The following is a 14,556-nucleotide window of genomic DNA, read 5'->3' as shown; positions in this document are numbered from 1 at the left end:
AACAGAAAATAAAATCAAAATGATAAACGTGGCTTCTTTGCCCAACACTCCTGGTTAGGCAGTGGGAACACAGTATTGGTGCCTGCCCACATGCATGGCGCACCATGGCCTGTTCCTGCAGCCTGCATGTGCTTTGCAGCCATTGATATAACTTGAGGCTTCTCTGTGCCCTTATGATCAGTTTGTAGATGAATCCCTTGCAAAAGTCCAAGGGAGTGTGTGGGACTAGTGCCATCGCTGTGAATCTTTTCCCTACCACAACTCCATGTTACAACAGCAAAAGTTATACCCCCAACCCTCGATGTGTCCATAAAGAAAGGAAAAATGGTCGCATACCCCTGGGCATGGTTGTGAGGGGACTGCAGACCAGGATGGAGATGCATGGGAAGTGCTGCATTTGATGGGCATTGGAATAGCTATATTGGGGAAGTTCACACAGCAGCTGTCTGCACTTCAAGTAAAAGACAGTGTTGTCTAGTGGTTAGAATACTGAAGGGGTAGTCAGGAGACCTGGCTGCCACTGAGATCTTTTGGTGAGCAACATGAAGCATCATTAGTGATGATCACTGTAGACTGTGTCTGGAATGTCTCTGCCCACATCTCTCTCTCCCCAACAGCCAAAATGCACCCACTACAGGGCTGTGATTTCCCCAGCCATGTTCTGTATATGTCCAGAGAGGCCCAGGTCACTCCAGCACTTAGCTCCTTGTGGAATTAGGGTGGGTAGGTAGTGCTAAGGAAGAGCATGCAGTCCACCCGCCCAGAGGGGAGGGGAGGCAATCAAAAGGGAAAGGCACTGAGGAGAATGTGCCCAACTTTACTGAGACCTGGCCATTGCAGTGAGGACCACAGCTTTCTCCCACTGCTGTCAAGACAAAATTGCCATTTATGGCAAACAAAGCAAGAGGTGGAGGGAAACTAGGCCCTGTCCCCTGAGACAGGAGGGTGGTGAGTTGGGCACCCCAACCACCATGTGCAGCACAAGGGGCACGGACAGCTCACAGGCGTCACTTGGGGGTATGGTCCTGAAAAGATGGACCTTCCTGCCAAGGGACGGATGGCTTGGTAACCCTCAGGCACTGGGATGCCCTGATGTGTGGGCACAATAGCATGAGGCCCAATCAATACCATACATAGGGGAGAGAAAGGGTCTAAGCAAACCTTTTGGCCAGGCTGTCGATGTGTAAGGAATGCACACAAAGAGCCATGTCTCAAAAGCAAGTGGGGAGGAATGGGCTAAGCTTGCCCAACCCCTCCAGCCAGTGCTGCAACCTCCCCATCCCCACTGCCCCTAGACACAGCTAGTAACTCAATCCTTCTTTAAACCTACATTGCTGAATTTCCATGGACTAGTTTTCCTGGGATCCCAGGAGTGTGAGAGCATAAGAACGGCCACTCTGGGTCAGACCAATGGTCCATGTAGCCCAGTGTCCTGTCTCTGACAGTGGCTGGTACCAGATGCTTCTGGGGGAGTGAACAGAACAGGGGAGGAGTGATCCACCCCATCTTTCTGTCCTGGCTTCTGGCAGTCAGGGTTTAGAGACATCGCAGGCATGGGATTACATCCCCAACCATCTTGGCTAATAGCTATCGAGGGACCTGTCCTACATGAATTTATCTAGTTCTTTTTGGAACCCAGTTATGCTTTTAGTCTTAACAACATCCCCTGGCAAAGAGTTCCATAGACTGACTGTGTGTTGTGTGAAGAAATACTTGCTTATGGTTTTTTTTTTTAAACCTGCTGCCTATTAATTTAATCAGGTGACCCCTGCTTTTTGTATTGTGGGAAAGAGTAAATAACACTTCTCTATTCATTTTGTTCATACCATTCATGATTTTATAGACCTGTCATATCCCCTCCTTTGTTGTCTCTTTTCTAAGATGAACAGCCCAATCTTTAGTCTCTCCCCCATGGAAGCCATTCCATACTCTTGATCATCTTTGCTGCCTGTCTCTGAATCTTTTCCAGCTCCACTATATCCTTTTTGAGGTGGGGCGACCAGAACTGGACACACTATTCAAGGTATGGGCACACCGTGGATTTATTTAGTGTCATTATGGTAGTTTGTCTTATTTTCTATCCTTTTCCTAATAGGTCCTAACATATTGTTAGTCTTTTTGACCACTTCTGTGCATTGAGGTGAAGTTTTCAGAGAATTATCCATAATGACTCCAAGATCTCTTTCTTAAGTGGTAACAGCTAATTTAGAATCCATCGTTACATATGTGTGGTTGGGATTATTTTTTCCAATTTGTACTTTCCACTTTGTAATTATCAGTGTTGAATTTCATCTGCCATTTTGTTGCCCAGTCACCCAATTTAGTGAGACCCCTTTGCAACTCTTCGCAGTCTGCTTTGGACTTGAATATCTTAAGTAATTTTGTATCATCTACAAACTTTGCCACCTCAGTATTTACCCCTTTTTCCAGATCATTTATGACTATAATATGTTGAACTGGACTGGTCCCAGTATGGATCCTTGGGGGACCGCATTCTTTACCCCTCTCTATTGTGAAAACTAGCCATTTATTCCTCTCTTTTGTTTTTCTCTTTTAACCAGTTACTGATCCATGAAAGGATCTTCCCTCTTATTCCATGATGGCTTAGTTTTCATAAGAGCCTTTGGTGAGGGACCTTGTTAAAGGCTTTCTAAAAATCCAAGTACGCTCTATCCACTTGGTCACCCTTGTCCCCCACACAGCACAGCAGGGCATTCCACGTAGTCCCGCAAGGTGCCAGCCACTGCATGAACTGTTAGAAGGAATCTGTGCACTCCTCTCTCTCTCCTGTTTGCACCCTTTACAGCAGTGATTTGGTTTTCAAAGAACTTAGATCAGGGAAGGGGGATCCCAGTAATTGCTGGATTATAGAGTGGAGGATTTAATGAAGGAAGACGTCCACAGAGGTGATGTGAGTTTATGGGATGTCTATGTAATATCATTGGCCATAATTTTTAGTGTGGGAGAAGGGGCTGGAAGATCCAGGCATTGATTCTGCTCCTTCCATCCTTTGGCTGGACCAGGCTGTAGCCAGGGGAGATTATGGTGCCCCCGAGGTGCTCATAATGAATCCTAGATGCTGTCCCGTGAATAAAGATGCTAATAAAGCAGGGAGGGGAAGGGGCTTGGAGTCTGAGAGACCAAGGCAGTGCTGGCTGGAAATAAAAGGCACATATAACTTCTCCATCTTCACGGGATGGTTCGGAAGAGGGTGGGAAAGTCAGAGCTGGGGTTAGGACTGGGAGAGATTTCTCTGCAATGGGGTCTGTTAGAAATACTGCAGTTCTGTGTATGTGACAATGCACCTCCATCCTGACTCCTTGCCTCCTTGCTAGTCTAGTCCTGGGCTCCCAACACAGCTGACAGTGCACTGATCTACGTCCCCCACTTACAATTTCTGTCCTCTCCCCACCACCGGCTCTGGTGGCGAGACCATTCCAGAGAGCATGCTTTGAACGTGTGTCCATCCCAAGCTCTGGGTACCCCTTACCCCAAACTTGAGTCCTTAAATAACATGGAAGCACTTCTATGCACTGCACTGGCCCTTTGCAATGATCCAGTCCTGCCATGGTGTCCATTAACAACCCTTTCCAGACGCAGAGAGCAGACTAGGTTTCACATAGCGCTCTTCAGCCAAAGCTCTCTCGTGGAGGCAGTCAGCAGCATTATCCATATATTATAGATGGAGAAACTGAGGCACGGAGTGGGGAAGCAACTTGCCTCAAGGTCTCATAACCAGACAGTGGCAGAACCACTAACAGGACCCAGGTCTCCTGACTCCTTCATCCACACTCTGCCTTCTAGATCATTCTGCTTCCCTGCTTCTGACACGCTCAGAGCTAGAGCTTGATGTCCTTTTGGCTGAAGCTGAGGAAAGATTGGAGGGGGGAAGGAGGTTCAGAAAGCTTCTCGCCCCATGCCATGCTCCACTAAGGCTGTGATGTCCAGCAGTGCTTAGCTACAGGGAGGAGAGGTGCTTCTGGTCAGCATGTGTGGTGGGTCAAGTTCTGTCCCACCTCCCCCCGACCCCACTGCCAACAGTGTCTTAAAAAAACGATTGATTTTCCTTGCTGCTAGTGCTTAAGCTGGACTTCACAGCAGGAGCAGGAGAAGAGGCCTGATTAGAATCTCTCTGAAGAGGACAGTGAGTTATAATAATGGACACTCTTCTAGCTGTCTGTGCCGCTCATAAATCTATCCCCTTCTGAAAGTGCAGATGGTCCATAATCGTCCATCATTCCAGAGTCCAGCACCATACAGCTCCTGGGTGGGTTTCTCCTCTGAGGCTTCTTTTTCTGCAAGCTAAACGGAACTGCGACTCCATGCAAGCTCTTTCTGTAATGGAGTGCAAGCAGCCCAACCGTCAGCAGTGATTTAGGAGAGAATGGACAATAAATATCCTGAGGTTGGTGCTGGAAGCAGCCAGCATGAGAGGGAGGGAGCCAGGCCTGTAGCTGTACTTACACTGACCAGTGTGGGTGGCTACTTAACCAGGGCTTGGGCAGCTCACTGGGCGTGTGGGAGCAAGGTCTGGAATAGTGGAGACTGAGGGATCTTTCGAAGGATTCTTCTGCTTTCCATTTTCCCTGAGCACCTGGGGATGCAGCATTAGCCTGGTTTGAATGCTGAGCTGTATAGAGGCTTGGTCTTCCCATCCCCTCAGAGCCTGCACTGGGTCACCAGAGTGGTGGTAGCTCAAAGTAGTAGCATGGTGGTCCTGTAAGAGTGGACCCTCAGGATACTCCTGTGGCACAAGAGCAGACCTAGTGTGGCAAGTCCCAGATGTCTCCAGCGTGGTATCGCTGTAGGAATCAATGCAGTGCCATTCCAAGGGGCTGCTTCAGCTTGGTACAGTGATTTCAGCCAGTGCCAGCAGTAGCAGTAAGGGTCAGAATAGCCTTTCCAGAGAGGAGGAGGTGAGTCATCAGGTCAGGACCCTGGGCATGTCTTGAGGAGTGGACAGTGTTTCACTGTCTCATCTCTCCATCCCCTCTCCCAGGTTCCTGACAGCCAAGGTGAGAGAATTGATGGATTACTCTCTGCATCCTTGAGGTAGGGGGCTGGTCTCGTTCCTTGCCCCTGCTAACCCGCATCTTGCCTGGGCTGAGTTTGAGGGGGAAACTTAGTTGGAGAGGCAGAGACAGGAGGCAGATATCAGGCACCTTGCACTGCTGTCAGCTGGAGCCCAAGAGGCTGCTCCTAACCAGGCTGTGAGTAAAGCAGTGTGTTTTAATTACCTTTTCCAACCCGGGAGCCAGCCTGCCTCTCACACTAACCCATAAAACCAGAGTTTCCATCACAGGATTCAGTCTGCCCCTCTTATCGGTGCCACTGGTGCAAAGTGTGCATTTTGAAGGCTAAAACTGCACCCCTCAACTCATTTGCCAGATGTCAGCTAGCATCAGGGCTGCCACTGGCCCATGGCTGATTGGTTGGTGCATGGAAACGCTATGCTATATGGCATGCACCCTCCTGGCAGAGAGAATGTTACAATGCACAGTCCAGGTCACTCAGTGCCACTTACTGGCTGTTTATTTCCTGCGCTGTTAGCTGCTTTTCCTCCCGGCCCCGCTTTGTGCTGTGCTGCTCTTGGGGTAACGTGTGCTCTCAGCATTTGGAGTGCAAGGCAGCCAATCTCACTGCTCTCCTGCCTTTTGCTGCTGAGAGGTGCTGTATTCTCATGCTGTGTTCTCCTGGCCTTGGAGGCTGTCATGCTCCGTGCCTCAGCTTTCCTTAGCAAGTCCTTTCCCATCCCTGCACCTGTGGTGGGTAGGATTGGGCAAGCTGCTGCTGCTTCTCAATGGGAACCTGAAGGATTGCAAACAGATTTAACAGTGTGGGTGCAGAGTTCTCCCCTCCCCAGCTCTGCAGTGGAGCAGCCAGCTATGACATCTCTCTGGTCACCGATTAAAAAGTTCTTTCATTTGCATTTTAATGAGATGCTGGCACTGCCCTGCGTTTGAGCGTCCCCACACCTCTCTCAAGCTGCAGGCAGATTGAGCATGGCATAAGGTACAAAACTTAACAGCTTCTCTGCAAAGCTAGCACAAAGGAGAGCAGAAGACTTCTCAGAACCTGCTGGTGCGGAAAACAGGGCCAGGAGTTGAGGAGAGCTTGTGAATTGTAACCTCTCACACTCCTAAAGTGCTTCACAGCCTAATTCAAGCAATGGCAGCACCTACCACTGAAATGTTCCCATGGGACGCAGCACAGCTGTCTAAGACAGGAAGTGAAGGAAAGTTCCAAATCCACTTGAAGCTGCAGGGAAATGTAAGGAGACAAGCTAAGGGCAGCTTGCTGTCTCCTTCCCTGGAACGCTACCCTTTGGCAGCTCCATTGGAGCTGGTCACGGACCTCTCTGGGGTCAGAACAGGTTTGGAATGAGAAGCTAGAAGAGGATTCATGTTCTCCCTCTCTCTTCCATCCCCACCCTTTCTCTTCCTTCCTGCTTGCTCCCCAGAAGATCTCACAGCACCTTTCCCAACACGCAAAGCAAGGGGCTTTGTGTGCAGCAAGTTACCCAGCAGCACATTGTCCCTAACAAAACAAACTCCTTTGTGCTGATCTGCCTTCACAATAACCCAGATCCAACAACTTTCTCTGCCTTCCCCCCAGAATCTGGGGGCAGAATTGTTCTCTGACACCTCATCAAGCAAACAGTCAACAGAATTCCAAGTCATTGCTCTGCTGCAGCCTCAGGACACAGAGAACCCAGGGAGGCAGAGTTTGAAAATAAAGTGGGTGCGTCAAGTCTCCATTACAGCAGTCTTTCTCTCGGCAGCTTCAGGCCCTGCTTGTTGTTGGTTTAAGGTGTTAAAGGTGCTCTGGCTTTGGGGCTGGTTACAGGCACCTCTCCATGGTCTCTTCAGCCCTCGCTCTTCCCTCTTTGCGTGTGTTTTGGTGTCTCTTCGAGTTTTTGATGGTTCCCCGCTCTCTTTGGCTCCTGCTGTCTCTGGGATGCCAGAGGGCCTTGTTCCCCCTGGCTGGTCCCCACTACGGAGAGGCCTGCGAACACGTGCTGCAGTATTGATGCTGATGGTGGTGGTGCAGGCAAAATGTGAAACCCAGCTGTGGTGTTAAGTATCTTTATCGACTCCCACACAGGAGTCTATAGCAGCTTTGTTATAGTTATTGTACTTGATAGTTAATATCTGACACTTGTCTGAATCTGTAGAGACCCAGGGGATGAGGGCAGGGGCTCGTCAGGTTCAGACCCTCCTTGGCCTAGAGTCAGGGCACAGATTCCTCTCCATGGGGCTCGAGCCATGGGCCAGAGGATTTCATTCTTCAGCCTGGCCAGCAGCCTTTAAGGAGCATCTAATCCCAGCCTTCCCTGGGGACGGAGTTTTCCCCGTCACCTCCCTTCCCTAGAGTTTTGGCTTTCCAGCACATTCCTGGGCTCTGGAGGTGAACGGCACAAGTGCCAAGCTGCAGCTTCCCCAGCCAATCTTGGTATAATTTTGTCTGCAGCAATCCCATTCTGTTTTATTTGGGTTAATTGTCCCCTCTGCTCCCCCATGAAGAAATGGTAGACGGCACATTCCTGTTGCCAACCTGGTCTGCACAGAAATCTGTGCAATAGCCCTAAGCGGGAAATGGGGCCCATCGTTTGCCCTGGCAGGCAGCAAGGGGCGCTAATAGGAAATATCAGAGCTTTCCCCCAAGGAGCCCCCCCACTAAACCTCTGACTGCCAGAAGCTGGGACTAGATGACAGGATGGACCAATGAATAAATTGCCCAGTTCTGTTCACTTCCTCTGAAGCACCTGGCACTGGTCTTTGTCGGAAGACTGGCTGCTGGGCTAGACGGACCATTGGTCTGACCCAGTGTGGCCGTTCTTATGTTCCTGGTGCCAAGCAAGCGGTATCAAATTCAATCTCCTTTTTATTGGCGCTGCCTCCAGGGCAAGCTCCAGAGGCTTTACCCACCTCTGCCGAGTGGCCTTATTTTCCAGAGTCCCCCTGGCGTGGCATTTAAGTGCCTCTATTAACACTGTGCATTTTGCTCATTGCAGGCCTGGGCCCACAGAGACCCTCATGTGGCAGGCAGCAGGCAGCCTGAAGAAACACTAGGTTGCTTTAATTGGTTTGAAGCTCTTGCTGCCGGCAGTGGAGGGGTCTCTTTCCTTGAGTAATGACCTGGAATTTGATCAAGCGGCTTTTATTAGCTTGTAATACTAGAAGAGTAAGTGTATGGAATCAAAGCAAGGCAGACTCTGGTATGTGCTGAGAACCGCAGGGCTGGAGCGGAGAGTGGCTCTCACTGCCAGGCGCCCCGGCAAATTAAAACAACCCAGCATCCTGTTAAAGGAATTGAGCTCCTAATTATGGTGCTGCTCTCACATGAACAGGCACATGCTGCGAGAGCAGCCCATGCCTCCACACTGTGGAAGAAATCCAGCCTCCGCTGTACAGGTGATCCTTCCCATCCTGGGAGATCCTCCCCGTTCCATGGGCAGAGCCCACTTTGCCATGGATCTGTGCCCCTCCCAGTGCCCGTATGGTTGGTAGGTCCATAGTGCTCTTTGCAGACCCTGTGCCTGCTGGCATTCTGATGATCGTTTCCTAAAGAGCATCTAGGCTGAACCATGTTCCAGTGCTCAGTCTATTAGAGCATGTTCTAGTCTCCTGGGGAAGCAGGGAAAGCTCCTTCTCACTGGAGCCACTTAAAGATAAATACGCCCTAGGGAACAATTCTGCAGGGAGCTTTGGGGGAAGATTCCATTCCCATCTCTGGCAGCTTTGATTCCACCTGCGAATCCTGTGAGACCTAGAGCTCTGCACACTATCACCTGCACTCAGACTTCCTCCTCTGGCACTGCCTGGCCTTCCTGTGCCACTGGGGTGCCTCGTCATGTCCTTTCACTGATGATGACTCTCTCCTTGCTGAATCCACCTGTCAGCCTAGCTGTGCATGTGCTGGGCACCTTGACAAGGGAGTTAGCTGGCCTCATGGCTCCTGCTGTAACAGCTGCACAGAACTGCTTTCTCTAGTCAGTGAGAGGCTGTGGCTGTAGCAGTGAGTTCTTGGGGTACTGGGTATGTCTGCACTGCAATCAGGTGGTGTGATTGCAGCACATGTAGGCATGCCCCAGCTATCTTCCATCTAGCTAGATCAAAGCTCTCAAGTGCCAATAACAGGGTAGCTGCGGTGGCAGGGGTGGTGCCATGGGCTCACAGCTTGATCACGTGTGTACCCAGGGTTCTGGGCAGGATTGTCCTTGGGATGCTTGCCTGTGCTGCCAACTGCTGCTGTTACTCACGCTGGCTTTGATGTAGCTCGGGTGTGTCTAAACAAGTTGCAGTCACGCTGATTGAAGGGCAGACATATCCATTGCCTGGGAACAGGCCCAGGGACTGACAATAGCCACAGGGGCTGAGCCAGCGAGGGGTGGTGTCGCTGTCAGGTGTATGTATATGGAAGGTAGTGCTGGAGAGATCTAGGCAGTGACATGGCTGCAGGGTGATATGGCTGGCATTGGAGGTGCAGAGGACAGCACTGGGTAGGTGCCAGAGTCAGGTTTATTGTGGCTGGGGCACAGGCACAGAAGTCAGGAATGCCCAGGAGAAGCTCAGGTGGCAGAGGGGGAGTATGTTTCAGTGGAGCGGGTGGAAGTGCAGGGGTCAGAATTATCAGGACTGGGGCACAGGTGTGGAGGTCGGGAATGCCTGGGTGGGGGGAGAGATGCAGGAGAGGAGCGCCCATGTGGATGTGGGGAGGCCGGTATACATCTGTCTGGGGAGGAGGCAAGATTTCAAGAAAGGAAGTTCCTGTGGTGGGTGCCAGTTTGATGAATCTCTTTCATCAGTATTTGTTCTCTGGCTGTGCCAAGAGCAGCACCCAATGCGGGACTGTCAGTATGGCTGGCTTCTCTCATACAGGGCCCTTTGGCAGGGCATCTGTACACGCCTCTGCAGAGATCTGCACAGAGTCTATGTACGTCTCTAGAGTCACTATGGCAAACCTGGGGTTTGCACCATGTGCCAGTGCTGTCTAGTTGGCTGGGGTGGGCCTGTTTGGCAGTGGATCCTGCTCTTTGGTTTTGGCGAGTAACAGGCACTGGGGAATGTGGGTTTGAACAGGAATCTCAGTAGCTCCAGAGCCATGGGCCTAGCCTTTTGGCATTGCCAAATGTCGTTGCACTGCCTAGCCTGCACAGGAGAGCAGCAGAACTGCTTGGCATTGGAGTGCATGGCTGCTGAGAACAACAGCGGCACTGGGAGTCCGCCTTGGCAGAGGAGCAGGGCATGTGCAGCAAACCCAAGGGTGATTATTGGGTAGGTTGGTGGGAGCTGGCACCTCGCTTTGCCTGCAGTTGATACAGGCAGCTGGATTCCTTCTCCTGACCAGCTGTTTGACAAGCTGCTCCCGGAACCAACACCCAGCCTTTAAGTCCTGTGCCAGCACAAAAGCCCCTGCACTGACTCTCCCTGTCCATGAGGTACCAGCCCTTGTGCTGGCTAGTGGCTGTGAGGGCAGCTCCAGCCCTGGCGTTCTCCCTGTCCCAGCTACTTTCCCAAATTGGGAGGGCTTGAGGCCAGCGAGGAGGTTCTGGCAGCAGCAGCCAGTTTATTAAGCTAATAAAACAATGTTAAGTATCCACTCACTGGAGCCCCCTGACGTCTCTTTATGTGCCAAGAGGAGCCTGACGCCTCTGAACTGATGATTGTTTTGTAATGCTAATAAATAGAGAGGAACAGGTAGCACTGCGACAGGCTGCAGGAGAACCACTGCCTCCCTCCCCCGGGCCCCTAACACAGTGCCTTGTCAAGCAAAGGGGCTGGGGGGGAGGGGGAGACACACAGCAGCATCCTGCACCTTGGCACACCAGGAACTGCTCCGCAGACCTCTTCCTCTCTCCTCCCCTCTTCAATGAGTCACTATTAAGTCAATTACCCTAGCCCTGGAGCCTTCTCTGGCTATTAATCTCCATTGCTCTGGTCCATAAGTCTCTTGGGAGGAGGTGGTATTCCTGGATCTTGTCACGGTAGCCCCCTGCTCAGTGTCCTCTGCTTCACTGGGTGATTTCAGGAACAGACCCCCTTTGTTCTCCTGGCACTGCCCTCTGAGAGTCGATGGGAGTGTGATTAGCCTTGTGAAGCCAGGCACCCAGCAACCGCTTGCTGCTATCTGCTCGGCATGGGGAGGAGGAGTGGCAGCACTGGCTCCCCCAGGCTGGGCCTTTTCTGACTGCCCCAGAGAGTGGATGGTAACACCCATCATAATGGCACATACTCTCAAATCTTGGGGAGTTCTCCCCAAGCACGGAGAGGAGCCCCACTGAGGTTGCTTGGCCCACAGGGAACCCTGGTGTGTAATCCAGCTGTGGGGGTTAGTGAGGCTGTTTGCTGCCCAGATTCCAGCCTAGGGAATGGCATCTGGCTGGGCCGAGCTCCCCTGCAGTCTGGCGTGAATAGGGGGTTCTGAACTGCTAGCATAAGCTGTTGCCTTCTGCCCCTACTTTTCCGGCTGGTAAGAAAAATGATACCTATGTGTAGTTTTGCATCACCAATTTGTAAAACACTTCAGGATGTACCTGTTGCAAGGTGCTGTATGAGAGAGAGGCTGTTCCTGCCTGGAGTGGGAATGTAGGTGTAGCAGAGGGTCGTTTTCCCCCCCCCCCGCCCCCCTCACACACACATTATGCTATGAGGTTCTCATAGCATATGAGTCAGTAAATGACACAATGGAGCCAGAACTCCAGGCTGTCCCAGGCCAGTTTGCAAAAAAAATTGGAGGGAAAGCAGAGGGGTCTTTAGAAATCCATTGTTCCTGTAATTACACATGTGATGATGCTCATAGCTACATACCTATACTGTTTCCCAGCTCGAGTGTCCACTTTTCATTGTAAACCTGGGTTTACAAGTGCTAGACTCAGGTCTCACAGCCGAGCTAACGTTCATACTGCCCCGCTCAGATCTTCTGACTTGGCTCTGCGGCTTGAGCTGCATGCACACTGCAAAATTACAGGGCTTGGACCCGAGTCACAGCAGGACTCAGGCTCTGACCCATCCCCCAAGAAGGGTTCTAGGACCTGGCTCCTGAACACTTGCTGGATTTGTGTGTGGATGGAAGCAGGGCTTGGGCTCAAACTTGAGTCAGAGCCCAGGCTTAGTGTGCAGTGTAGACATACTTCTCTCAGGGCTTGGCCGAAATTGTCCTGAGCCTTCCCTTTGCTGCAGCATATCCGTACTGAAGAGTGTTATTAGCCAATCCTCTGGCAGCATGCAAAGCAGGCTGTGTATAATAGATAATAATTAATAGACTGCTTAGACGGCTAGCTAGGTAAGTAGATAAATAATTTTAATTATCCTTGGGGAGGCTGTAAATTCGCACACAGCTCTTTATTAAACTCTCTGTTTACAACAGTCATTTATATTGTGTGTCATTTTGCATAAAACCCCCTTGGGGTCAAATAACACTGTATAATAACTGCTCCGTTATTACCGTCTCCTCTGCTTGAGAGCAGGTAATGAGGAGCTGTCAGAGCAGCGCAGGGCTCCACTCAGTTCCCCTTGGGGGAGGAGGGGGCAGTGGCCTATATTTAGGTCCGTCTTGAATACCTGTATTACACTTGGGCCTTGTACTTTAGGCAGGATTTTCATTCCACTCCCCAGCGATGGCCTGAGCCTATTAATGCCCTTGGCTGAGGTTTCCCTTTATTGCACCAGATGCCACACTGAATTTGGGCTCCTATAAAGGAAAATCTCTCTGGAAAGGTCAGGGGACTGACTGCGAGTGATTGATTCCAGGTGGACATATTGGGGATCTCCCTTATCTCCTCCAAAAATAACCAACTGCCTGTCCATGGTGCCAGGCACAGGATGGATTGGTTAGCTTTGGTCTGTTGCCTCGTCCTTGGCTTGGCTGGCAGGGGAGAAGGATGGAGGGTGACGAGGTACCAGAGGACATTAAACCATTTGTGCCAAGCAGCCATCAGCAACTTGCAGCCTGATCCCATCCTGCTCTGAAGGAGCAATCTGCCTTTCTAAACCCCGCACCCAGATAGGCCAGACTGCCTTTGATTTGATGTCAGATGGGCATCAGCAGAGCTGGGTTGTGGGGAGGGCAAAAAAAGTACCTTTTGCTTTCATGAGCACCAAGTTCATACCATGAAATCCAGACCTAGCTTCCTTCCAAGCCAGCCATCCAGAGCCTTGTCTACACTCAGACTTGAGGGGTTATGTTAGCACATGTTCTAATCGTCTAGTGTAGACAAGGCCCCTGGACATTAGCATGGGCTAGGCTGGTGGAGTTAAAGCCCAAGAGATAGACCTGTTCCGTGCCTGTGAAAGTCTCTGCACTGCCCTGTGTACACTAGCATGTTCTCCTGCAGGGAACTTGGCCATTCAGAGCTGTTGAGTTACCACTTCTCAGCCAGAGGATGCTGGAAACATCCTGTCAGAAGAACACGCAGGGCAAGATCAGTGAGGAGACTGCAACAAGTGGGCTGAGTTTGTCAGGTGATGGAGGGGACAGAAGCTGGACTGGGGATGCAAAGCTCTTTCTGGTTTTACTGAGAGCAGACTGAACAGCAGTAATTCCCTGTGGGTTAGCTCTCTGCTGTCCCAGCCCCTGCTGTTGAACCAGATGCTACAGGGGCTTCAGCGCTGCCTGTTTTAATGAGCTCTCTTCTGGGACAACTAGAGGAAGAAGGAAATGAGACTAGAAGTTAGTTTCTAGGAAGCCTTCATGCTCTGCCTCTCTTCCCCATTAGTCTCTGCCTTTTCTAGGGCTCTTTGTAATTGTGGAGATGAATTTTGGTGCCTGCAAATGAGGGGATGTCTGGCCAGAGCTAAACAAATGCAGCCAAATGCTGATCAGACTCCTTTCCCAGGCATGTTTACATGCTGTTCCTCACTCCCGACCACTAGCCTCCCTGCCCTTCCAGTCTTCAGTCCCCCAAGCTCTCTGATGCTTCTTAGTCCACGGAGAGACTGTGACAGAAGCACTGAATCTGAGCCCTGCTGAAGGCAGGGCAGGTGAGGACTTTGCCCACAGTTTGAACCCCAGTTTCCACTTGTCTGTGGGTAGAAGCCAGAGGTAAGGTGAGGCTTTTCCAGGAGCTATAGTTTAAACAAGTTCGATCCTGTATTTGTAGTATAATAGTCTCCCCAAGACCATTTCCAGTCTCTGACCACTGAGCTCTCAACCAGCTAACAGAGAACAAGGCCTGGGAGAGGGGAAAAGAGGGCTCAGATAGGGGGATTTGACACCTGGGCAAGGGGAAAGAGATGCCGAGCATGCAGCTTCTGGCCCTGGCAGGGAGGAAATCTGGATCAGCTGTCCTTTGTAAACACCTGTGGAATGGAGCTTGCACGTGCTGAATGCCAGGTGCCATCCCTGGGAGCATCTTTCCCCTCTGCTGCTCAGGGTGCAGCACCTTTAGGCCCAGGGTGACATGGAGAGCCTTCCTGGATTCCTCCTGCAGTTGTGTCCCATGAAGAGAAAGCACACGGAGCAAAAGCTGCCAGCATCTTCCACTGATTGAGTCATCTATTGGAAGCAGCGGGGGATAGTCTGCTTTGGCAGGGCCCTGCAGCTCTGTACATTTCC

General features: G+C 51.0%; 1 protein-coding gene across 10 annotated transcripts in view; it reads left to right on the top strand.

The window, feature by feature from the left end:
• The window catches only part of RBFOX3 (RNA binding fox-1 homolog 3), a 357,239-nt gene that overhangs the window by 209,367 nt on the left and 133,316 nt on the right, over positions 1–14,556 (top strand). The window lies entirely within an intron of this gene.

Source organism: Dermochelys coriacea, chromosome 14 (genome assembly GCF_009764565.3).
Source record: "Dermochelys coriacea isolate rDerCor1 chromosome 14, rDerCor1.pri.v4, whole genome shotgun sequence".
Classification (NCBI taxonomy): domain Eukaryota; kingdom Metazoa; phylum Chordata; order Testudines; family Dermochelyidae; genus Dermochelys; species Dermochelys coriacea.
This window is presented reverse-complemented; position numbering and strand designations above follow the sequence as displayed.